At 40.4% G+C, this 25,340-nt stretch overlaps 1 protein-coding gene across 1 annotated transcript in view; it reads left to right on the top strand.

The window, feature by feature from the left end:
* Positions 1–1,362: 1,362 nt before the first annotated feature.
* AMPD3 (adenosine monophosphate deaminase 3) overlaps positions 1,363–25,340 on the top strand; it is a 75,178-nt gene continuing 51,200 nt past the window's right edge. Inside the window, exons 1-3 of the mRNA XM_077866500.1 lie at positions 1,363–1,497; positions 3,495–3,556; positions 24,748–24,920. The gene's annotated coding sequence lies outside the window, so the exon portion shown is untranslated. The remainder of the gene's footprint in view (positions 1,498–3,494; positions 3,557–24,747; positions 24,921–25,340) is intronic.

Genomic DNA, 25,340 nt, shown 5'->3' with positions numbered 1-25,340 from the left:
AATAGCTAATATTTATTTTTTTTTTTAAAAGATTTTTATTTATTTATTCATGAAAGACAGAGAGAGGCAGAGACACAGGCAGAGGGAGAAGCAGGCCCCACGCAGGGACCCCGATGTGGGACTTGATCTCAGGACTTCAGGATCGCACCCCGGGCCAAAGGCAGGCACTAAACCGCTGAGCTACCCAGGGATCTCCGACAATGTTAACATTATCTCTCTTGCAGGACATTAGAACAGGTTGATATTTGTCCAGATTAACTTTTTAGACCTGAGTCCTATGCGGGCCTATCAGAGTTTAGTAGAGACCACATGGATTCATTTAGTTTTCACAAAATCTGTGAAGAAATTATTAGTTCCACCTTTTTTCCACTTAAAAAAATCAACAAGTTTCCTTTTTTATATATTTTAATTTTTTTTAAGATTTTGCTTATTTATTCATGAGAGACACAGAGAGGGGCAGAGATGTAGGCAGAGGGAAAAGCAGGCTCCATGCAGGGAGCCTGATGTGGGACTCAATCCCAGGACTCCGTGAGCCAAAGGCAGATGCTCAACCACTGAGCCACACAGGCATGCCTGTTCCTTCTTTAGAGAAGTTTTAGGTTCACAGCAAAATGAATGGAAAGTACAGAGAATTCCCGTAAACCCCCGCCTTCACCCATCTTTCCCGCTATCAACATCCCCCACCAGAGTGGTTCATTTGTTATATCTGATGAGCCTACAGTGACACATCATAATCACCCAAAGTCCACACTTTAGTGTTTACTCTTGGTGGTGTTCATTCTATGGGTTTTGACAAATGGTAATGACATGATGACACGTATCCACCCTTATAGTATCATGGAGAGTAGTTTTACTGCCTTAAAATCCCTCTATGTTCTGACTATTCCTACCCCTCAGCCCAAGCCCTGGAAACCACTAATCTTTTTATTGTCTCCATTCTTTTGCCTTTTCTAGGATGTCACGTAGTTGGAATCATATAATATATATAGCTTTTCCAGATTGGCTTCTTTATTTAATAATATACATTTGAAAAAATATGCATTTTTCCCTCTATGTCTTTTTATGGCTTAATAGCTCATTTCTTTTTATTTTATTTTTTTATTTTTATTTTTTTTATACTTTTTTTAAAAATTTATTTATGATAGGCACACAGTGAGAGAGAGAGAGGCAGAGACACAGGCAGAGGGAGAAGCAGGCTCCATGCACCGGGAGCCCGATGTGGGATTCGATCCTGGGTCTCCAGGATCGCGCCCTGGGCCAAAGGCAGGCGCCAAACCGCTGCGCCACCCAGGGATCCCTCATTTCTTTTTAGAGTTGAATACTATTCCATTGGACTGATGGACCACAGTTTACTTATGCGTCCACCTACTGAAGGATTCCTTGGTTGCTTTCTAATTTTGGCAATTATGAACAAAGCTGCTATAAATGTGTGCAGGTTTTTGTGTGGACTTTTTCAGCTCACGTGGGAAAACACAACTACTGGATTGTATAATACGAGTAAGTTTAATTTTGTAAAAAAGTGTAAATGGTCTTCCAAAGTGGCTGTACCATTTGACATTCCCACTAGCAATGAATGAGAGTTCTGGTGGTTCCACATCCTTGCCAGTGTTTAGTGTGGTCAGTGTTTGGATTTTGGCCATTCTAATAGACATGTAGTGGTATCTCATTTATTTTTTAAAATATTTTTATTTATTTATTTTTAAGAAAGAGAGAGCATGGTCAGGGGGGAGAGGCAGAGGGAGAGGGAGAAGCAGGCTCCCCACTGAGCAGGGAGCTTGATTCATCCCAGGACCCTTGGGATCATGCCCTGAGCTGAAGGTAGCTGCTTAACTGCTTAACCAACGGAGCCACCCAGGTGCCTCTTATCGTTGTTTTAATTTGCAATTTTCTAATGAAATGTGATGTTGAACATCTTTTTATATGCTTATTTGCCATCTGTATTTGGTGAGATACTTGTTAATGTCTTTTACCCATTTTTAAATTGGGTTCATTTTCTTATTGTTGAGTTTTAAGAGTTCTTTATATAATTTGGATAATAGTTCTCTATCAGATGTGTCTTTTGTAAATATTTTCTCCCAATCTGTGGCTTGTCTTCCTATTCTCTTATTAGTTCCACTTTTATAGAAAATAAATGCTGCAGATTACTGGGAGCTTACCATAATAGCTGCCACCAAAGGCAGCGCTAAACTGCTGGGCCACCCAGGCTGCCCTTTCGTAGGCTTTTTAGAAGGTAAATTTGGGGATAAATCTGGTGCAGTCCTACTGGATGCTAGTTGCTGCTATCTTTGTCCCAAAATTAGCTCTGATTAGCTCACCTTGAGTCAGTTATCTCTCCTCGAACCAATCCGTTTGAAGGGACATGTAATAAAGGGATGCCTACGTTTGTATAAGGGCTGTTCTCAGAGAAAGGGAGTCACTGTGAACCAGTTAGCCACCCAAAGATATATCTACTAAAAGCGTGTAGTTTTCCCAGTCTAGGTCTTGGCACTCAAAAGTGGGTAACTGAAGAACACTTAATAAGGGGATAAAGGGATCTCTCGTGACTCAGCGGTTTAGTGCCTGCCTTCGGCTCAGGGTGTGGTCCTGGAATCCGGGGATGGAGTCCCACATCAGGCTCCCTGCATGGATCCTGCTTCTCCCTCTGCCTCTGTCTCTGCCTCTCTCTCTCTGTGTGTGTGTCTCTCATGAATAAATAAATCTTTTTTTTTTTTTAAGGGGGATCAAATAGGAAGAGTTTAGTGTAAGCAACAAGGGATATTAGAGTATCTTGGGGCTAGTGATAGTGGGTAGCTGTTACCATGCCAGGCCTGAAGAGGAAAGATGACATAGTGGTTTTTGGACCCTGTGGAAAAGCTATAAAGAAAAGGCTGTGGTCTTTGGGAGAGGGTACCAACCAACCTGCAGTAATCCAGCAGTGTGGGGTCTAGGGAAATAAATACCAAGATTTTATTCTTCTCACCTGACAATTTTTTGGACAGCCAGAAGCCAGAGAGCAGTAGAGTCCCTTGATTTGGTTCTTTTTTTTTTTTTTTTTAAAGATTTTATTTATTTATCCATGAGAGATACACAGAGAAAGGCAGAGACATAGAGGCAAAAGTTGGCTCCCTGTGGGGAACTGGATGCGGGACTTGATCCCAAGGTCCAGGAATTAAGGACCTTGGATCCCAGGACCTTGGGATCATCACCTGAGCCAAAGGCAGATGCTCGACCACTGAGCCACCCAGGTGCCCCCCTTGTTTCGGTTCTTATAGGCCAGCCTCCTAGGACATAAGTCAAGGTGTGCAGGGAAGGAGGGAGAGTGAATATGGAGAGGCGAATAGAAGACAACCAACAAAATAATATAAATCCCAGCTTATGGATTAAAAACCTGTAGGTTTGGAGTAATGACTAGCTTAGATTCATACAGCTAATTCAGGGTCAGAGTTGGGTTTGAACTCAGTCAGTTTGACTCCAGAACCTATGATTTTAACAACTGTGCTCTTATCACCTCTCAGATGAGGACCCTGAATTCAAATACCTCTCAGATGAAGACCCGGATTGACCACACTCAGTTCAGGTGAGTACTCTATTTCTCTGAGCTCCTTGCGAATTCATCTCTTAGCTGGAGCAGCAACAAGAGCACATAGTCCAGTTCCCTCAGAGTGAAAGCGATAGATTCGCACTTACTGGGCTCCCTCTGGCCCCTCATCCTGGGCTTGGCAGAGCCATGTGGTTTGGAATATCAGAAGCAGTCAAAGTGGAGTCCAAGCTTCTTGCCACTGTGCTGGCAGCTCTATTCTTCGGGTAGAGTTGTGATGAGATTTAAATTGCACTCCAATTAAGCTTTTCCTCTCTAGGTCCTCAGGGAGCATTCTCTGGCTTGGACCATGCACTTGTAAGAGCTAATGCCATTATCAGACGCTGTTCATCTCATATAAATAAGCCCATTAGCGCCTTGTCTGTCTGGCCATGTACTTTCCTGCCACTGCTCAGAGTTCCCAAACACATTTCCAATCAGGCAAGCAGAGGAAAATGTTAACAGCAATAGCATTCACTGTATGGTTTTATTTTCTGTCTCATTATTTTCCAGCTTTTAAACTAATAATTGGTAACATCTGTCATATACTTATTGTGTGCAAGGTACTGTGCTGTTTTTACATAGGTTGCCTCATTTCACCTTGACAGTAGATCTAAAAGTAGGTACTACTTAATCCCACTTTACAGGATGAGCAAACAGAAGCTTATAGAGGTTAATTTGGTGTCTTCGGTGACGTAATTATTAAGTAGTAGATTTAAGATTTGAACCCAGACAGCCTGACTCCAGAACCCACCCCTTAACTTAACCATGATACTCCTTCCAGTTCTGAATGGCCTTATTTATAAAATAGTGGATTCTGGCCGTTTTGAAGGTGAAATTCTGATATGTTTAGGGGACAAGAGTATGGTGGAGACTACTAGTGTTCCTGTAAAGTTTCCATCTCCGTTGTAGTTGACTTGGGGCCATGTGACTATGTCTGGCCCATTAGGTGCAAGCTGAAGTGATATGTGTTATTTTCAATACTCCCCGCACTATCAGCCAATTTATCTCTCCGGCCTATGGTTTCAGAAAGTGAAGATCTCAGAGATGGCAAAATTGCCACATGTAAGTTGCTTGGTGCTGCTTGGAGAGAGTCACAGTTATCTGACCTGCATTGGATGGTGACATGAGTGGGAAATAAACTTTTGTTAGGTTAGACCACTTAGATTTTGGGGTTTATTATCATACTGTATCTTATCATACTGTAATATAAACATTGTGTAGACAGTTCCTGTCTTACGATAGTTCAACTTAGAATTTTTTTGACTTTATGATGGTGTAAAAATGATACCATACTTTGAATTTTGATCTTTTCCCAGGCTAGCAATATGTAGTACAATACTCTCTTGTGATGCTAGGCAGTGGCAATGAACTGTAGCTCCCAGTCAGCCATGCAATCAGTAGGGGAAACAACTGATGCACTTACAACCATTGTTTTTCACTTTCAGTACAGTATTCAATAAATTATATGAGGTATGCAACACTTTATTATAAAATAGGCTTTACATTAGTTGGTTTTGCCCAATTGTAGGCTAATGTAAGCAATCTGAGCACATTTAAGGTACGCTAGGCTAAGCTGTTATGTAGGACATACATTTTCGACTCATGATAGTTTCTTTTTTTTTTTTTAAAGATTTTATTTATTTATTAATGAGGGATGCAGAGAGAGACGCAGAGACATAGGCAGAGGGTGAGGCAAGCTGCTTATTGGGAGCCTGATGTAGGACTCGATACCAGGACTCCGGGATCATGACCAGAGCCAAAGGCAGATGCTCAACCACTGAGCCACCCAGGTGCCCCTCGACTGATAATATTTTCAACCTACAATGCATTTATTGGGACATAGCCCCACTGTAAGTTAAGGAAGATCTGTACAAATACACAAATTGGTATCTCAAAGTAGGGCACTGCTCTAACAGCTTAATGGTCTGAGAGGAAAACTAACGTTGGAGACTGGTAATGTCTCAGTGCATGTTCTGTGGTGCTGAAACATTATCAACTGCTCTAACTTGGGAGGCAGAATGCATGTTTACTTACATGACATCTCTAGGAGAAGAAATGAAAAAACAGAACATTAGTGGTGCATGTTGGCTACTATGGGTTGCACCTCACAAAGTTTCACAAGAAAAAGATGGCCTCAGAATAAAATTGTCCAGAGACTGTCAGAATGGGTAAAAAGAAAGCAAACAAACAAACAGACACCCACGATCCACTATGTATTGTGTACAAGAGATGCATATTAGATTCAAAGACAGAAATAGGTTGACAGTAAAAGGATGGAAAAACATATACCATGCGAATAGTAGCCAAAAGAAAGCTGGAATGGCTACACTAATATTAGGGGGGAAAAAAACCTTTAAGACAAAAATTGTTACTAGAAACAGAGAAGAACAGATTTAGTTTTTTTTTTTAATTGCAAAAGAATCAACCAATCAAGAAGGTATAAAAATTTTTTTTTAGGTATAAAAATTATAACACATGTGCATCGAACAACAGAGCCCCAAAATACACAAAGCAAAAACTAAAAGAACTAAGAGAGACAATACTACAATAAGAGATGAGGACTTTAATACCCCACTCTCATTAATGGATAGGATATCCAGGGGACTTAAAAGATCAAAAAGGATGTAGAGACTTGAACAACAATATAAACAAATTAAACCTAATACAATAGACAGCAAAAAAAACTTCCAATCAACAACATCATAAAATACATTCTTCTCAAGTGCACATAGAACATTCTCTATAATGGACTATATGTCAGGCCATAAAACAAGTCTCAATGCATTTAAAAGGTTTAGAATAATATATGTTCCTTGACCACAAAAGAATGAGATTAGAAATAAAAAACAGAAGGAAATTCATAAACGTGGAAATGAAACATATTTCTTCGGGATAATCAATGGTCGAAGAAACCAAAGGGAAATTAGAAAATGCTTTGAGATGAATAAAAATGAAAACATAGCATACTAAAGCTTACAGGATATAATGAAAGCAGTACAAGGGAAATTTGTAGCTCTTCTCTTATATTGAAAGAGAAAAAAGATGTCAAATCAATAATCTAAACTTTCTTTAGGAATTAGAAAAAGAAGAGTAAACTCAAAGCAGACAGAAGGAAGGAAATAATAAAGATTGGATCAGAAATAAATAAAATATAAGTAGAAATACAATAGAGAAAATTAACAGAACCAAAAGGATTTTTGTTCTTTTGCTTTTTCTATTTAAAGATCAACAAAATCGGGCAGCCCAGGTGGCTCAGTGGTTTAGTGCCGCCTTCAGCTCAGGGCGTGATCCTGGAGACCTGGGATTGAGTCCCATGTCAGGCTCCCTGCATGGAGCCTGTTTCTCCTTCTGCCTGTGTCTCTGCTTCTCTCTCTCTCTCTCTCTTAAGAATAAATAAATAAAATCTTAAAAAAAAATCAACAAAATCAGCAAATTGACAAACCTCTACCTGGAATGACTGAAAAAAAAAAAGAGAAGACTCAAATTACTAAAGTCAGGAATGAGAGAGGGGACGACGTTACTACTTACCTTACAAAAATAAAAAAGGAATATAAAGGAATACTGTGAACACTTATATACCAACAAATTAAATAGCCTAGATGAAATGAACAAATTTCTAGAAAGACAAACGACTGAGACTGACTCAAGAAGAAATAGAAATTTTAAAAAAAGATTCATTTATTTATTTGAGAGACAGTGTGAGTTAACAGTGGGGAGGGGCAGGGAGGGAGGCAGAGAATCCTAAGCAGACTCCCCACTGAACCCAGACTCCAACAAGGGTTTCCATCACAGGCCCCTGAGATCATGACCTGAGCCAAGATCAAGAGTCAGTCATTTAACTAACTGAGCTACCCAGGTGCCCCAAGAAGAAATAGAATAATATTACAGATTTGAAACAAGTAAAGAGATTTAATTAGTAATCAAAAAAATTGCCACAAAGAAAAACAAAGGACAGATGGCTTCATTGATAAGTTTTACCAAATGTTTAAAGGAGAGTTAATATCAATACTTCACAAATACTTCCAAAAAATATAAGAGGAGGGAATATTTTCTAAGTCATTCTATGTGGCAATATTTTTCTGATGGCAAAGGCAGAGCAAAATATTCCCAGCAGAGAAAACTATAGATTAATATCCCTTATGAATATAGATGCAAAAATCCTCAACAAAATGCTAGCAACTAAGTCCAGCCATCTGTAAAAAGTATTATATACCAAGTGGGATTTATCTTAGGAATGCAAGATTGGTTCAACATACACAAATCAATAAATGTAATATACTATATTAATAGAATAAAGGACAAAAACCACATTATCATTTCAACAGATGGGAAAAAAGCATTGGACAAATCCAAACCTTTTCATGATTAAAAGTGCTCAACAAGGGCAGCCCAGGTGGCTCAGCGGTTTAGCGCCACCTTCAGCCCAGGGCCTGATCCTGGAGACCCAGGATCAAGTCCCATGTTGGGCTCCCTGCATGGAGCCTGCTTCTCCCTCTGCCTGTGCCTCTGCCTCTCTCTCTCTCTCTGTGTCTCTCATGAATAAATAAATAAAATCTTTAAAAAAAAAAAGTGCTCAACAAACTAGGACTAGAAGGGAATTTTGTAATCTAAAAACCACCTACAAAACCTCCACCACTGGGATCCCTGGGTGGCGCAGCGGTTTGGCGCCGCCTTCAGCCCAGGGCCTGATCCTGGAGACCCGGGATCGAATCCCACGTTGGGCTCCCGGTGCATGGAGCCTGCCTCTCCCTCTGCCTGTGTCTCTGCCTCTCTCTCTCTCTCACTGTGTGCCTATCATAAATAAATAAAATAAAATAAATTTATAAAAAAAAAAAAAAAAAAAAAAAAAAAAAACCTCCACCACTGATACTGTACTTAATGGCAAAAGCCTGAAATCTTTTTCCTTAACATCAAGAATGAAATAAGAATGTCCACTCTTGCAACTTTTATTCAACATTGTACTGTGGGGCCTAGCCAGAGGACTTAGTCAAGAAAAAAAAAATCATCTAGATTTGAACAGAGGTAAAATGATCTCTGCAGATGACATCTTCTTGAATATAGAAAATTCAAAGGAATCCACAAAAAACTCGAATGCAGGATATAGGATCGATATGCAAAAATTAGTTTGTATTGAGAAAGCTTGTGAGAAAGAACATGAGCTGGGGAAGGGACAAGGGGAGTAGGAGAAGCAGGCCCCTCATGGAGTGGAAAGCCTATTGTGGGACTTGATCCCATGACAGACATGAGCCAAAGGCAGACACTTAATCAACAGAGCCACCCAGGTGCCTTAAACCTCCAACTCTTGATTTCAGCTCAGGTCATGATCTTAAGGTGGTGGGATTGAGCCCTGCCTTGGGCTCTGCACTGGGCATGGAGCCTGCTTAGGATTACCTCTCTCCCTCTCCCTCAAACTAGAAAAAAAAAAAAAAAAAAGAATTCCATTTACAGTAGTAGAACCAAAAAGAATAAAATATTTAGGGATAAATTTAACAAAAAGAAGTGTAATACTTGTACACTGAAAAATGCAGTACATTGTTGAAAGAAATTAAACACCTAAATAAATGGAAAGACATTCCGTATTCATGAATTTTAAGACTTAATATTAAGATGACAGCACTCTCCAAACTGATCTACAGATTCAATATAATTGCTATCAAAATCTCAGCTGGAGTTTTTCAGGAATTGGTAAACTGATCCTAAAAATCATATGGAAATGCACAAGATTCAGGTTAGCCAAAGCAATCTTGAGAAAGAAGAACAAACTTGGAGGATTCACATTTCTTGATTTCAATACTTACTATAAAACTACAATAATTAAGACAGTGTAGTAGTGGCATAAGGATAGACACATAGATCAATGGAATAGAATTGGGAGTCGGGAAGTAAATCCATACATTTGTGATCAATTGATTTTTGACAAGTATGCCAATACCTTCCAATGAGGAATGAATAGTTTCTTCAACAAATGATGCTGGGAAAACAAAATGCAAAAGAATGAAATTGGGCCCCAATCTCACACAAAAATTAACTCAAAATTTATCAAAGACCTAAATTTAGGAGATAAAACTATAAAACTTTTAGATAAAACAGGTGTAATCTTCATGACCCTGGATTAGGCAATGGTTTCTAACATATAATACTAAAAGCACAAGCAACAAAAGAAAAAATAGACTTCATCAAAATTAAACACCATGAAATGTTTCAATGGGCACTCTAAAGAATGTGAAAAAATCCAAAGAATAGGAGAGAATATTTACAAATCATATATATCTGTAAAAGTCTAGTGTCAAGAATATATAAAGAATGATTATAACTCAACAATAAAAAGGGAAATAACCTAATTTAAAAATGGGCCAAGGATCTGATAGACATTTCTCCAAATAACATATATGAATGGCCAATAAGCACACGAAGAGATGTTCGACATCATTAGTCATTAGGAAATGCAAATGAAAACTATGAGATACAATTTCTCACCCACCAAGCTAGCTATAATCAAATAGAAACAATGACAAGTGCTGGTGAGAACATGGAGTCATTGGAAGTCTCATATATTGCTGGTGAGAATGTCAAATAGTATGGCTACTTTGGAAAACAGTTTGCCAGTTCTTCCAAATGTTAAACAGAGAGTTCCTATATGACCCACCAATTCTACTTCTAGGTATTTCTCTAAGAAAAATGAAAACATATGTCTACACAAAAACTTGTACATAAATGTGCATGGTAGAAATATTCAGAATAGTCCCAAAGTGGAAACAATCCACAAGTCCATAAACAGAGGGGTAGATAAAATATGTTATATCTATATAATAGAATATTATTCAGCTATAAAAGTAATAAAGTAGTAATTAATATTTTAAAAACAAAATGAAAACAAAGTAATTCAAAAAGATATATATAACCCTGTGTTTGGGATGCCTGCGTGGCTCAGTGGTTGATTCCAGGGTCCTGGGATCAAGTCCCACATTAGTCTTCCTGCAGGGAGCCTGCTTCTCCCTCTATGTCTCTGCCTCTGTGACTCTCATGAAAAAATAAAATATTTTTTAAAAAAATATTTTATTTATTTGTTTATGAGAGACAGAGAGAGAGAGGCAGAGACACAGGCAAAGGGAGAAGCAGGCTCCATGCAGGGAGCCCGATGTGGGACTCAATCCCGGGACTCCAGGATCACGCTCTGGGCCGATGGCATGTGCTAAACCGCTGAGCCACCCAGGGATCCTAATAAAATAAAATCTTAAAAAAAAAAAAACACCCCTATACTTATTGCGGCATTATTTTATTTTATTTTATTTTATTTTATTTTATTTTATTTTAGCGGCATTATTTTATAATAGCCAAGATGTGGAAGCAACCCAAGTGTCTATCTGTAGATGAATAGATAAAGAAGTGATTTTATATATATAATGGAATATTATTCAGCCATAAAAAATGAGACCTTGCCATATGTAACAACATGGATGGGCCTAGAAAGTGTAATGCTGAGTGAAATAAGTCAGTCAGAGAAAGATAAACATCATATGATTTCACCCATATGTGGCATTTAAAAAACAAATGAACAAAGAAAGACAAAGAAAGAAAAAAAAAAGAAAAAAACCCCAGACTCTTAAATACAGAGAAGAAACTGGTGGTTGCCAGAAGGGAGGCAGACAGGGAAATGGGTGAAATAGATAAAGAGGATTGAGAACACACTTATCTTGATGAGCACTGAGTAATGCAGAGAATTGGTGAATCATATATTGTACAGCTGGAACTAATACAACACTGTGTGTTAATTATACTTGAATAAAAGCACATATACACACAAAGAAAAAAGTGATGAAGTATGGATTCACATTTCCATGTGGTTGAACTTTGAAAACATGATGTTAAGTGAAAGAAACCAAACACAGAAGACCACATATTATATGATTCCATTTATCTGAAATGTCTAGAATCAGCAAATCTATAGAGGCTGAAAGTAGGTTAGTGATTTCTGGGGGATGGCTGGATAGGAAAAATGGGAGTGACTGCTAATGGTTGTTTCTTTTATCCTTTTTTAAAAAAAGATTTTATTTATGTATTTGAGAGAGAGAGTACGCACATAAATTGGGGGATGGGTAGTGGGAGGGGGAGAAGCAGGCTCTCCATTGAGCAGGGCTTAATCCCAGGACCATGAGATCATGGCCTGAGCCAAAGGCAGACACTTAACCGATTGAGCCACCCAAGTGCCCCAGTTATATTTCTTTTCTGAAATTAGATAGTGGTGATGGTTGCAAAACTCTGTGAATATACTAAAAACCACTGAATTGTACATTCTAAATGGGGAAACATTATGGTATGTGAAGTATATCTCAATTTAAAATTAAAAAAGAATATGTTTGGCTGTTTTGTCAGCAGAAATTAAATGATATAGACAAAGTCCAGGATATTGAGGCCAGTTGACTTAGAAAAGCTGACTGCTTCTAGTTCCCAAATAGTAAGAGATGGAAATTTAAAAGGCTTTGCATGACAAAGGCCCAAGAAGATGTTTTAGTTGATTAAAGTGAATCATGGAAAATCTTTGATTAAATGTGTATTCCTTGTTTCAGCTAGCTTCAAGGAAATCACTATCACGTTGAAAGAGAGAGCCTGGGGGCAAGAAGGCAAAAGAATAAAGCAAATTTGGAGACTATGTCTTACAAAAGAACATTGAGTATGGGTATTGGCAAATGGAACAGTCTGGATGCCAATAGATTAGAAACTTAAGAAGTTTTTGAGGAAACTGTTTTGTCAAAGAAACCACAAGTTTGTGTAAAAAGCCCAAATTCGTTAGTTAAGCCTTAAAACAACTTCTGGCAGGAAGTTGCACTGTCCCTAGGGAGAGCATTCTCCCCAGCTCTCTCTTTAGATGTAGCCAAGGAGAATAAGGGTCCAGGAAGAAGCCCTTCAGAACTTGATGCCTAGATCACAAAGGAAAATAGATGAGAGAGTCCCTGCCCCAGGCTAGCTAGTCTTGATATCTGCCCATTGGTATTTTAGCATTGTGATACCAGTGTATCTGTGGAACACTGACTCTCTTGGATCTTTCAGTCTTCCCCTTTCTTTCTTTAAAAAAGATTTATTTATTTGGAGAGAGAGAGAGAGCACTAGTGTATGTGTGTGTGTGGGGGGGGTTGCAGAGGGGCAGAGAGAGGAAGAGAATCTGAAGCAGGCTCAGACCCCATGCCCAGCAGGGAGCCCCATCATGGGGCTCGATCTCATGACCCTGACATCATGACCCTGACATCATGACCAGAGCCACTCAGGTGCCCTCTATCTTCAACCTTTCTGAATGGGAGTGTTTATTGAAGTTATCCTTTCTTTCTTTCTTTCTTTCTTTCTTTCTTTCTTTCTTTCTTTCTTTCTTTCTTTTCTTTCTTTCTCTCTCTCTCTCTTTCTTCTTTCTTTCTTTCTTTCTTTCTTTCTTTCTTTCTTTCTTTCTTTCTTTCTTTCTTTCTTTCTTTCTTTCTCTCTCTCTCTCTCTCTCTCTCTTTCTTTCTTTCTTTCTTTCTTTCTTTCTTTCTTTCTTTCTTTCTTTCTTTCTTTCAGATTTTATTTATTTATTCATGACAGACACAGAGAGAGAGAGAGAAAGAGGCAGAGACACAGGCAGAGGGAGAAGCAGGCTCCACGCAGGGAGCCCGACATGGGACTCGATTCCGGGTCTCCAGGATCACACCCTGGGCTGAAGGCGGCGCTAAACTGCTGGGCCACCAGGGCTGCCCAGTTATCCTGTTTCTTTCTTTTTTTTTTTTTTAACATTTTATTTATTTATGGAGACACAGAGAGAGAGAGAGAGAGAGAGAGAGAGGTGGAGACACAGGCAGAGGGAGAAGCAGGCTCCATGCACGGAGCCTGACGTGGGACTCAATCCCGGGTCTCCAGGATCAGGCCCTGGGCCAAAGGCAGGCACTAAACTGCTGAGCCACCCGGGCTGCCCTATCCTGTTTCTGATCCATTATTGTTCGTTGTAGGTTAGTATGGGTATGAGGCAGACAACCTGCCTTTTTAGTTCCTAGGTCTTTAGTTTAAGAGAAGTTGCCTCTGTTCTTGATGGGGAGGACTATGAAACGCAATGGCGTTTGGATTGGACTTTGCATTGTCTTCCACAAGGACCAGATGAAGATGTTTTACTTGTGGGAAGAAAGGAACAAACAAGTGTTTATTTTTGAAAAAGATTTTATTTATTCATTCATTCATTTGAGACAGAGAGAGAGGCAGAGACCCAGACAGAGGGAGAAGCAGGCTCCTTGCAGGGAGCCTGATGTGGGACTTGATCCCCGGACCTGGGATCACACCCTGAGCCAAAGGCAGACTCAACTGCTGAGCCCCCCAGACGTCCCCAAACAGGTGTTTAAAGACCAGAAGAGTATACTTTGGTGGAGACTGTTAATTGCTTACCAAATGGGCTCACCATACACTCCTCTAAATTTCCCAGCCTGCAATATTGGCCAATAATTTTCTTTTCTTATAATGTCTTTCTGATATCAAAGTATCAAGTTTTGCAAGCCTTATAAAAATGAGTTTGGATATCTTTTTCTCTATTCTCTGGATGCATTTGTTTATATAAGTATTACTTAGACTTTATATTTTTGTGAAGCCATTTGAACTTGTAGTTTTCTTTGTGGGAAGAGTTTTAATTTCAGATTCAATTTCTTTGATAGATATGAGACTATTGGCATTTTAAAATTTCTTCTTGTAATTTTGGTAAATTATCATCTAGGGAATTCATATATTTCATCTTAATTTTCCAATTTATTGGCATAAATGCAGGCATACAGAGTATCAACTTATTTACATAAAGTTGTTTATGATATCCTCTCATTATCTTTTTAATGTATGTAAGATCCATAGTGATATCTCATTTTTAATATTTGATTTTGGTATTTGTGTTGTCTTACTCCCCTTTTTCTTTCTCTAGATTTGTCTATCTAGGGTTTTTAAAAAGATGTATTTTATTTATTTATTTATTTGAGAGAGAGAGCTTGTAAGCATGTGCATGTGTGAGTGGAGGAGGAGCAGGGGGAGCAGGAGAGGAAGAGGGAAAGAATCTCAAGGACTCTGTGCTGAGTAAGGAGCCTGACATGGGGCTAGATCTCACAACCCTGGAATCGTGACCAGAGCTGAAACCAAGAGTGGGGGACTTACCCGACTGCCCCAACTAGGTGCTCTTTTCTAGGGGTTTATCAATTATATTAATCTATTTGAAGATTAAGATTTTGGCTCTGTTGATTTACTCTATTGTGTCTTTTTTATTTTTTTATTTTTATTTTTTAAAGATTTTATTTAATTATTCATAGACACAGAGAAAGAGAGGCAGAGACACAGACAGAGGGAGAAGCAGGCTCCATGCAGGGAGCCCGATGTGGGACTCGATCCTGGGTCTCCAGGATCACACCCCAGGCTGCAGGCGGCGCCAAACCACTGCGCCACCGGGGCTGCCCTATTGTGTCTTTTTTAAACATTGATTTCTGCTCCTTTTTGCTTCCCTTCTCCTTTATTTGGGCTTAGTTTGCTGTTCTTTTTCTGGCTTTTGAGTTAGAATCTTAGATCATTGGTTATCAACCTTTCTTATTTTTCAATGTATAAATTTAAAGGTATATGTTTTCTTCTAGGCACTGTGTTAGTAGTATTATTGGCCACATCATCTCCCTTCTCCCACACAGCAAATAGTAAGAGACTCCTAATGGTGGAAATGTAGAATGGAACTTGCATGAATCTCTGAGTCATTGTTTGGAGGAAAGCCATGCAGAAGAGCTACCTGACCTGCAGTGGCTTGTGATATAAGTAAGAAGCAACTTTGATGTATTTGGCTACTGAGTTTTCTATCTCATTTATTTGTTTTGTATTGCTTGCTATAGCTTAGCCCATGTTGGCTGATATAAGAGGACTTGTCTCATATCAGCTCCTGTGTTTTTGTTTTTTTTTTTTCCTATTTAAAAACCTAATGAACAGTCCTATGGGGTATAAGAAGGATGAACAACTTTCTGAAATCCCAACCACTGCACAGAGAGCATTGAACAAATCTGGCCACATGACTTTGGCACTGACAGCTGAACAGAAAGAATATTCAGAAAGTCTGTGGAAGGGGGTGCCTGGGTGGCTCAGTCACTTAAGCCTATGACCCTTGGTTTCAGCTCAGGTCTTGATCTCACAATTGGGAGATTGAGCCCTGCATGGGGCTCTGTGCCAGCACGGAGTCTGCTCCAGATTCTCTCTCTCCTTCTCTCTCTGCCCCTCCCTCCCAATCAGTAGCGTGCACACATGCATGCTCTCTCTGTCTCTGTCTCTCAAAAAAAAAAAAAAAAAAAAAAGAGTCTATGGAGTAATTGCTTGGACAAAGCTGTCCCTTACCAAACTGTAACACAGCCATGGTCCTTGTGGGACAGCCTGGTGTTCTGAGAACCAGGACTGCCTGATTCAGATGCATCTGTGTATGTCTGGAGCAGTTGTGGGGAGGCGGCAGGCAGTACTCTGTTGTCAAAAGGATCGGGGGACCCTTGGGAAAGGGTCCAGCTTGTGAATGTTGTTTGCATTGCCCTGGCCCTGCCTCAGAGGGAGACGCTATAATGTCAAGTGAATAAAAGCAGGGTGATTTCACTGAAGTTTCTCTGGGAGTATCAAAACTCCTTCCTTTGTGTTTTCCACAATAGTGGCCCACAGAGGAGGGAAGGGATGGTGGAAAGACCCTCCAACTTCTTCTTCTTCTTCTTTTTTTAAGATTTTATTTATTTATTCATGAGATACACACACACACACACACACACACACACACACAGAGGCAGAGACACAGGCAGAGGGAGAAACAGGCTCCATGCAGGGAGCCCGACGTGGGACTCTATCCTGGGACTCTAGGATCACGCCGTGGGCTGAAGGCAGCGCTAAACTGCTGAGCCACCCGGGCTGCCCAAGGCCCTCCACCTTCTTGATGGATAACCCTAGGAAACAGGTTGCACACAGTTGCCTGAAGTGTCAGCTGAACCAAACTATGTCTGGAAAAGGAGGGTCTGAAGAGTTGCCATGAGAACTGGTCATGATAGAGGCACCTGAGTGTCTCAGTTGGTTAAGTGTCTGCCTTTGACTCAGATCATGATCCCAGAGTTCTGGGATCAAGCCCTGCATCGGGCTTCCTGCTCAGTGGGAGAGTCTGCTTTGGGAGTCTGCTTTTCCCTCTCCCTTTACCCCTCCTTGCCCACCACTTGTGTTCTCTCTCTCTCAAATAAATAAAATCTTTAAAAGAAAAGAACTGGCCATGACTTCAATGTTCAGTCTGATTGAGAACCAATCACCAGCTAACCAAAAGGCAAGGGAGATCAGAGGGCCAAAGTGGTAACTTAGCACTCTTCCCAGATCCTCAGCTAAGGAGGAGAGAGAACCTGGGCCAGAGTGGGGTGTGGGGGGAGCAGGTAGGCTCAGCCAGGTGCCTGCAGCCATCAGGTTCATAGGAAGGCCCACAGGCCAGGTTAGAGACAGGGAAGCCCTATGCAGAAGACTAACCCCTGCATAGGGGCTTACTGAGGGGTGTGTATACATAAGTAATGCTGTGAGGAAGAAGACCTGGCTTGGAGTCTGCCTTTATTGGAAGTCTGCCGGGTAATTAGTACTGCTGCCTCCTCAGACTTGCCCTTTCAGGCCCGGGAAGGTAACACCCTGATGTTGCTAGCTCTTGAGTGTTGTACAAATCCTCATGGCTTCCTACATCCTTCCCACATCTTTGTAAATAGTCCTTCTATTAAATTATCTGTTAAATCAATTATTCCAACATGAATGTACCATCCATTTGCTACTAAGACACTACTGATATAGTGCTATTCTGTTGATGGCTCTGGGAAGGCCCCCTGGGACTCTGGCTCTCATCAGCCAGCTCTGGAGACAGAGGATGAGGATGAGGTTTAAATGGTGGACTCCTGCAGGGGAGATGTGTGAGGAAGACACAACAGGTAAGGATAGAGACTGTGATTTCATTGTCATACTTCAGAGGTCCTTGGTAGGTATGGAATTTGGCAATGCATTTAGACCTGACATGTTGGGATAGGTAGAGATTAGATAGATCCAATTTGAAGCAGGGTAGGGTAATGCTAGTAGGAGACAGAAAGGCTAATAAAGTAAGACAATAGCCCAGGACCATGAATCACCCAGATCTTATTCCACTTGCTCTCAGGAGAAGAGCTGAGCAGAAGGATGGATTCAGGTTGGATGAGTGATTAAAGTCAGAGCCCATGAGGAAGGAGTAGGATGGGATGGGTGGTACCTGGCACTGGAGTTGCTGCAGAGTTTGGCACTAGTGGGTTCCTCTATAAATTTGGCAGAAGAAATGAAGATGCTTACAAAACAGCACAGGGAGGGCATTCTTCTCCACTGACTTTCAGAATATATTCTCATGGAAGGAATGTTTGAGACAGTACTGGAAATATTCAGAAAACACAACAAGAGGTTGGGGAGGAAGGCATTAGGAATTTTAAAATAGCTTTGTTATAAATTTAATAAGTGTTGGAAAAGTGACAGGATTTAGAAAAGTTAATTAAAGAAAAAAAAAAAACACCACCCTGGAGCACTAAATCTGGTTTTATTTACCCAGGCCATGTGGTACTTCCTTCAGTAAACTAAAGAATTTATAGACATTGGAAACTGAGTTTTTATTGTGTAAACTTAGAATAAGCAATCATGAATACACAACAGAAATAAAGTGGAGGGAAATGGCTGAGGTATTGTTCCCCTAAATTCTCCCAGGGCCTTTTCACATCCTGTTTCCAATGTCTGGAACCTTCTTCTCCTTCCTCATACCTAGAAGAAGGTCAGGTTTTCTCATTATGCCCTGTTATAAGTCTTGCACTGTTCCTTTACAGAACTATGACTATTGGAAGTCATGCTTTCATGTGGTCATTTGATCAGTGTCATGTCTTGCTCCTTAGTTGATAACCTCCATGAAGCCAAGGGCTGTGTTCTGATCACACTGTTGCTCACCCAGTGCCTGACACCTGCCAGATGCCCAATAGCTATTTGATAGGTGACTGCCTACACAACTTTTAAAGCATGCCAAGTTAAGACTGGCTTCCCAAGAAGAGAAGGTAAAGCATAACATAATTCTGGTATTCTGGGCCTGTTTTGCCTGCATTTCTCTCTGTAAATACATTCTTCTGACACTACGCTAATAAAGTGGGAGTATGCTACATTAGCATGGTAACTGCTGACACCAGGACTTTACTTGGGTGAAATCCTACCTTCCTAGCATGAGAGACAAATACCTTCTTTGATTCCCCCTAAATTGCCAAAAGGCTTTCACTTGAGTCAGAGGTCTTGGATCTTAGAGTGGCCACTCCAACTATGCAGATATCATGGCACACTGAGACTGACCAGGAGAAGTTCTGAGGTGGTGAGGAGATCTAAACTGCACTGTGTTGGTGCTTTTCTCTGCTTTCTTTGATGTGAGATTTTAGGCTTGGTATCATCAAGTTAATCATGAAAAACTATGGCAATTCTATTTGGAAAGGAAGGCTATGCCTCAGCAGAGTTATATGTGAGAGAAGAAACACCAGTGTCATTGGTCAGTGATGCTACAGAGCTGCTCCGTGTGGCCAGTGGGAGGTTAAGTGGAAGTGTGATATGATGGCTTCATTAAAAGACGTTTGGCACATGCCCTCTGACTTTTATTCTTCCTTCCTTCCATTTCTTTCCTTCTTCATCACTTCCTTCCTCCTGCCCTCCCTCCCTCCCTCCCTATTTCTCTTTCTTTTGAGTATACTTAACATGAGACTTACTGCCTTAATAGATTTTTAAGTGTACAGTACTGTTATATATGGGAACAATGGTGAACAGCTGAATTCTTCTATCTTCTCTAGAATTCTTCTTCTTTAGAAATCTTCTTCTTTTCTAGAATTCTTCTATCTTGCATAACTGAAAGTTTATATATGTTGATTAGCAACTTCCCATTTCCCCCTTCCCCCAGCTCCTGGCAACCACCATTCTCCTTTTTGCTTCTATGAATTTGACTATTTTAGATAACTCATATAAGTGGAATTATGCAGTATTTTTCCTTCTGTGACTGTCTTATTTCTCTCAGTACAATGTCCTTAAGGTTCATCTGATGTTGTTATATATGGCAAATTTCCTTCTTTTTAAAGGCTGAATAATATTCCATTGTACGTGTATATCACATGTTCTTCATCCATTCATCCATGGATGGACATTTAGATTTCATCCACATCTTGGCTATTGTGAATATTGTTGCAATGAACATGGGAATGCTGCTATCTCTTGAGATCCTGATTTTGATTATTTTGGATAAATACATAGAAGTGGGATTGTTAGATCATATGGTAATACAACTCAATAGCAAAACACCCCTAATAACCTGATTTTTAAAAAGGCTAAAGACTTGAGTAGACATTTCTCTAAAGAAGACCTACAAAAGGCCAACAGGTATGTAAAAAGATGCTCAACATCACTAATCATCAGGGAAATGCATATCAAAACCACAATGAGATATCACCTTACATACGTTAGGATAGCTAGTCTCAAGAAAACAAAAGACAAGTGTTGGTGAGGATGTGGAGAAATTAAAACCCTTGTGCATTGTTAGTGGGAATGCAAATTGGCACACTGCTATGGAAAACAGTATGGACATTACTCAAAAAACAAAAAATGGAACTACCATACTGTCTTTCCTCTTTCTTGCTCTATGATACATATATATATAATGGCTGAAGATCTAGCTATAGGCTCTTAGCAAAGGAAGGGGGATTAATTCCCTCAAGGATGAGGGCCACACTCAGGGGATGGTAGAGTCTGAGGATTTGTGAAGTGTCCATAATTCCCAACTCTGAACTATTTAGTGAAAGAAAGAGAAAGAAACTTTTATTTATCTCATTTTAGATCTTTGTTACCTTCAGCTGAACCTAATGCCAATCAATACATTTGGGAATACTAAATGATTGGTAAGCCACATTTTGGCTATGTTTATTTATAAAGGATCTGAGCTTTGCCATAGATCACTGGGAATTGATCTGGCTTAAATGAGGATTACCCGGAATGTGATGTAGACATGAAATATGCAGATGGACCAGTGACTGGGACTTACTTTTGGGGAACAGTTGACAGATGATGGGTACTGGTGACTTCCAAGTAGTTTATTTCTTTCTCTTTCTCAAAGACTCAGTCTTTAGAAAAATCATGAGTAACGAGAATTTCTGCCCACCGTGAGCTGTTAGCGGTTTTTTTTTTTCTCCAAGATTTCTGAAGATTCCTGGGAGGAGGTTCTGTGTCATAGTGACCTTTGTGTTCTCTTTCCTCTTTAAGCACTAATCCTCTTTTTTTTGGCAACTGCCTTCCTTTCTTTCCTGTGTCCTTTCAGCGTGGAACATGAGTCTTCCTTCTTTGTTCCCTCAGAGAACCTCTTAAACCACTTTTCCTGAAGGTTTGTGGATAGTTGGATAGCTGATAAAGAGCCATTTGCCCTGTTCACACTTCTTAATGATGCAAAGAAACAGTGGAGCTCTGAAGTAGTAGCTTTTTAAAAATTCAGTTTTTGATTTTTTTTCTCAATTTTTTATTGTAGTAAAACATGTAGAACAGAACATTTGCCATTTTAGCGTGCATAATTTTACATGCACATTTTATATGTATAATTCAGTGGCATTAATTATGTTCACAATGTTATGCAACATCATAATTTTTTAATTTTTGGTTTCCCAAATCAAATTCTTTTGTTTTAAAGATTTATTTATTTTAGGGAGAGCAAGAGAGAGAGAGAGAGAGAGAGCACAAGCAGGAGGAGGGCCAGAGGGAGAGGGAGAGACTCTCAAGCACACTTCCCACTGAACACAAAGCCCCATGTGGGGCTCTGTCTCATGACCCTTGAGATCATTGCTTGAGCTGAATCAAGAGTCAGACACTCAACCAACTGAGCCACCAAGGGGCCCCCCAAATCAAATTCTTATACAGAGTCCTCTTTCCTTACCCAGAGGTATTATTTATCCTTAGTGAGATCATCATTAGACTCATTCAAATAACAAGATTTCCGGAACTGGAAAAATTCCTATTCTTCCTTCTGATACAATTTCAGCCGCTACCATTCCTCCAGATGTTCCTGGTAGAACCCACTGAGCTGAGTGAGGATGGATTGGGTGTTGATGGTACTGTCTGAAGCCTGACACTCGACTAGAAAGTAGACACTGAAGGGTAGGATAGCTACATACTCTTGCTCCTGGCTCAGCCTTTGACTCTATCACTCACTGAATGGTTGGGCAGGCAGTTCTGAACAAGGGATTGGGAAGAGGACAGCCTGGATGGGGGAATGCTAAAAGCTGCTGCCAGGAGGGAACTTGGGAATGAGTATCACCGAAGGGGAATGTGTGTGTATATGCACCTTGGGGGAGTAATGGGGGAGGACTGCATCTCTGGGAGACAGAGGTCACAGCCTCATCTGAGGGTCTACTCTGCCCACCACTCTCTTCTCCCTCCCAAATAATTCTAGAGGGCCACAATCATGCTAGAATTTGACATTTGAATTTCAAATTATAAGGTAAAAGATGAAGGGAGTTTGGGGCAGTTCAGACAATGGGTTAAATGTACGAGACTACCTGAAGCTGTGACTTTCATTGTAGAAGTCCAACTGCATAGTCTCACTAGAATGGTGTCATGGCTGATGGTAGAGTTTTGGAGAGTATGAAAGACATACAGACTTGGGAATGAGCTAGTGGTGAGCTGGAACAACAGCCTAGGATTATCTTGTACAGAGTCCTGGACGGAAGACAGAGACAATAGGCCATTCTTAGATGGGGAAGGGAACTGCTAATTGCCAGACTTCAATTTAACTACAGAGATCATGTGCGTATGAGCACACAGGCATGTCCTGGGGAGTGTCAGCCTCCTGACTATTGAGAGAGAGAGAGCATTCTGTGGTCATATGCTGTGGGCCCAAGCTTCAAACACCCACTCACTGACCTTCTTTCACTGCAGTGCTGACAGGAGTGACTCTTTAAGGCCGAGGTCTCCAGCTACCCCAAGACTCAACACCTCCTACCCCTGAGCTCTCCCTTCTCCCTCTGCTCCCTGTTACAATAGCTCCATTTCCAACCCAGTTCATGTGCTCTGGGTCTAGGGCCCAACTCTCATTCACACTAATTTTTGAAGTACTCAGATTTGACACTCTCCTTTCTAGAAACCCATTTCAGAAAGAAGGCACTGGCTGTTAACTATAAGGAGACTGTTCTCCCCTCTGTCCATCTCCAGCTTGCTCAGGGCTGATTGATGTCCAGAGACTTAAATTCCTGGAGGAAGGATTTGAACCTCAAATTGGAGTGAGAAGCAAGTGGGGGGAAGGCTGTCCTCTCATTATACTACAGCGTCGGCAGTGGCCACAATACTCTCTGTGCCCACAGCCAGGAGTACTGCCTTGGGCATTCTTCTTCCAGCCACCATATACTCCTGATATAGTTATTTCTGCCTGTTGTCAGACCATATGCCATAATTTCAGTCCACTCAATTAACAGAAGGCCCCAGGGCATTTTGGTTTGAAAACTGGATGTATCTGATAAGACTCTGCTAAAGTACTCAGAAGCAGAGCGCCTCCTGGGGGAAGATTTTGGTTTCTTGTAGCCCAGGAGACTGTAAAAGGAAAGAGAGAAATTGGGTATTTGAAGCCTGCCATGCCCATCTTGGATGTGGGTGTACATTATGTGACAGTCACCCAGAGGAGAGCATTAGTGGGGTGGAGGGTGGAACACAGATCCCAAATACCTCTGGGTTGCCGAAAATGCTTGAATAACACCAACTTTCAGTGCTATTAGGACTCAGGGCACTGTTGGAGGTAACCTACAGCTCTGATCCCAGTGCTTTCCAGGGTGTTCAAGTCTGAATGACTGGAGCATGGAAAGAAGAGAGGAGAGAACTCAGGATGTCTGCCACTGGTGGTAGAAGCATGGAGAAGAGACTGGTGGTACTGCTAGGGATTGGAGAGGAGGTTGTACTGGCAGAAACCAGTTAGGTGATATTCACATGGAACCGAGGCAATGGCAGGGATGGATTAAATCAATGGTCTTCAAAGTGGGTGTGTAGGATGATCCACTGGCATGTAAAAGAAGAGTTAAAACTTCTATTTATGTTTTAGACTCAAAGAAATTAAGATTCACCTATATTTACTATATGGATTGACACAGGTACCCTAATTCAACCCTTGCTTCAGGTGTTCACGTCATGTAACATAGCTAAGGTGTCCTCAGGGAAAAGGGGGTTCTACTCCACAGGGGAGGGGGTGACTATGGCACCCTCACTGGTTCGGTTGCTTTCAAGTGAATCACAAGGTATTATGAATTATTTGTATTCCAGGTGGTAGAAAGATAGATTATATCATCTAATTATCATTTAACTAAACTAATTCTCACAAAACAGAGAAGTGGGTTGAAAAGATTCCTGCAAAGAAACCCACAGATTTAAAATAATATGAATAGTGCAAGCAAAGTCAAACTCAGAAAAATGGCAGAGCTAACAATTTCCTACAACTCATATGAGATCCATTATGATGATATCTCTGAGAAGGAAGTAGACAGAAAAAAGTTCAAATTTATGGAAGAGACTACTTGGAATATGGATTTAGATCACTGTAGTTAACAACTAACCTGAGAGTATATTGGGCCTTAAGGTATTAGCTAATAATAATATAAATGTGCCATTCATAATCAGCAAGACATGGGAATTCTACACAACCAGAGCATGAAGACAAATCTCTACAATTTTTTGAAAAGCAATATTTCAAGTCATGCAGTACCGAGTTGTGTACTTTTCTGGGCTATTATTAAATGCAATAAACATGTTTAAAAATCTCTTTTGAGTAAAATCTCTTTTACTTAATAGTAAAAGGCAAAATGTCAGTCAGTGTCATTGGGAAAAAACCTCTGTTCTATTTGCCATTGTTAAAGTGATGGAATTAGTGCAGAGAGGGGATGGCTATCCAAAAAAAAAAAAAAAAAGCATTCTATTGGATGACACACAGAAAACACAGTTGAAGATTTGAAGAAAAGGTTTAGAAGACATGATGTGTGTGCACATTGCTGACATGTTTCCCCTTACACCTTTGCCATACTTTTTAATGATGGCATTCATAAAGAAATACTTTTTGCGTTCTACTAAAGGAAAGATGCTTACAATGTGAATGGCTTATAACATGCTATGGGGTTGTTGTTTTTTTTTTTAAGATTATTTATTTATTTGAGAGAGAGAGAGCATGAGCAAGAGGAGGGGCAGAAGGAGAGAATCCTCAAGTAGACTCCCCACTGAGCCCAGAGCCGGGCTCCATCCCAGGACCCTGAGAAGATCATGACCTGAGCCAAAATCAAGAGTTGGATGCTTAACTGACTTAGCCATCCAGGTACCCCAACATGTTGTGGTTTTTATGTGTAAAAGTAAGCACTGATAGAATGGCTGCCTTGCCTGGAATACAAAACTGGGAGTTGGGAGTAGTGAGGGGCTATCAACTGTATCATTCATTCTCAAGTTATAATTTCTTTCTTGTAATTGAAGTTGGAAGGGCACAAAATTCTATAGGATGTCAATAATATGGCTAATTTGAAAAAATCTTAAAATCTTACCAATACAAAAAAATGTTATTTTGGTTTTTAAAAGGTTTTACTTATTTATTAATAAGAGACACACACAGAGAGGCAGAGACATAGGCAGAGGGACAAGCAGGCTCCCTGTGAGAAGCCCGATTCAGGACTCGATTCCAAGACCCCGGGATCATGCCCTGAGCCAAAGGCAAACACTCAACCACAGAACCACTCAGGTGCCC

Source organism: Canis aureus, chromosome 23, assembly GCF_053574225.1.
Source record: "Canis aureus isolate CA01 chromosome 23, VMU_Caureus_v.1.0, whole genome shotgun sequence".
In the NCBI taxonomy this organism is placed as follows: domain Eukaryota; kingdom Metazoa; phylum Chordata; class Mammalia; order Carnivora; family Canidae; genus Canis; species Canis aureus.
The sequence above is the reverse complement of the archived record's forward strand: the minus strand, read 5'-3'. Positions and strand labels throughout refer to the sequence as shown.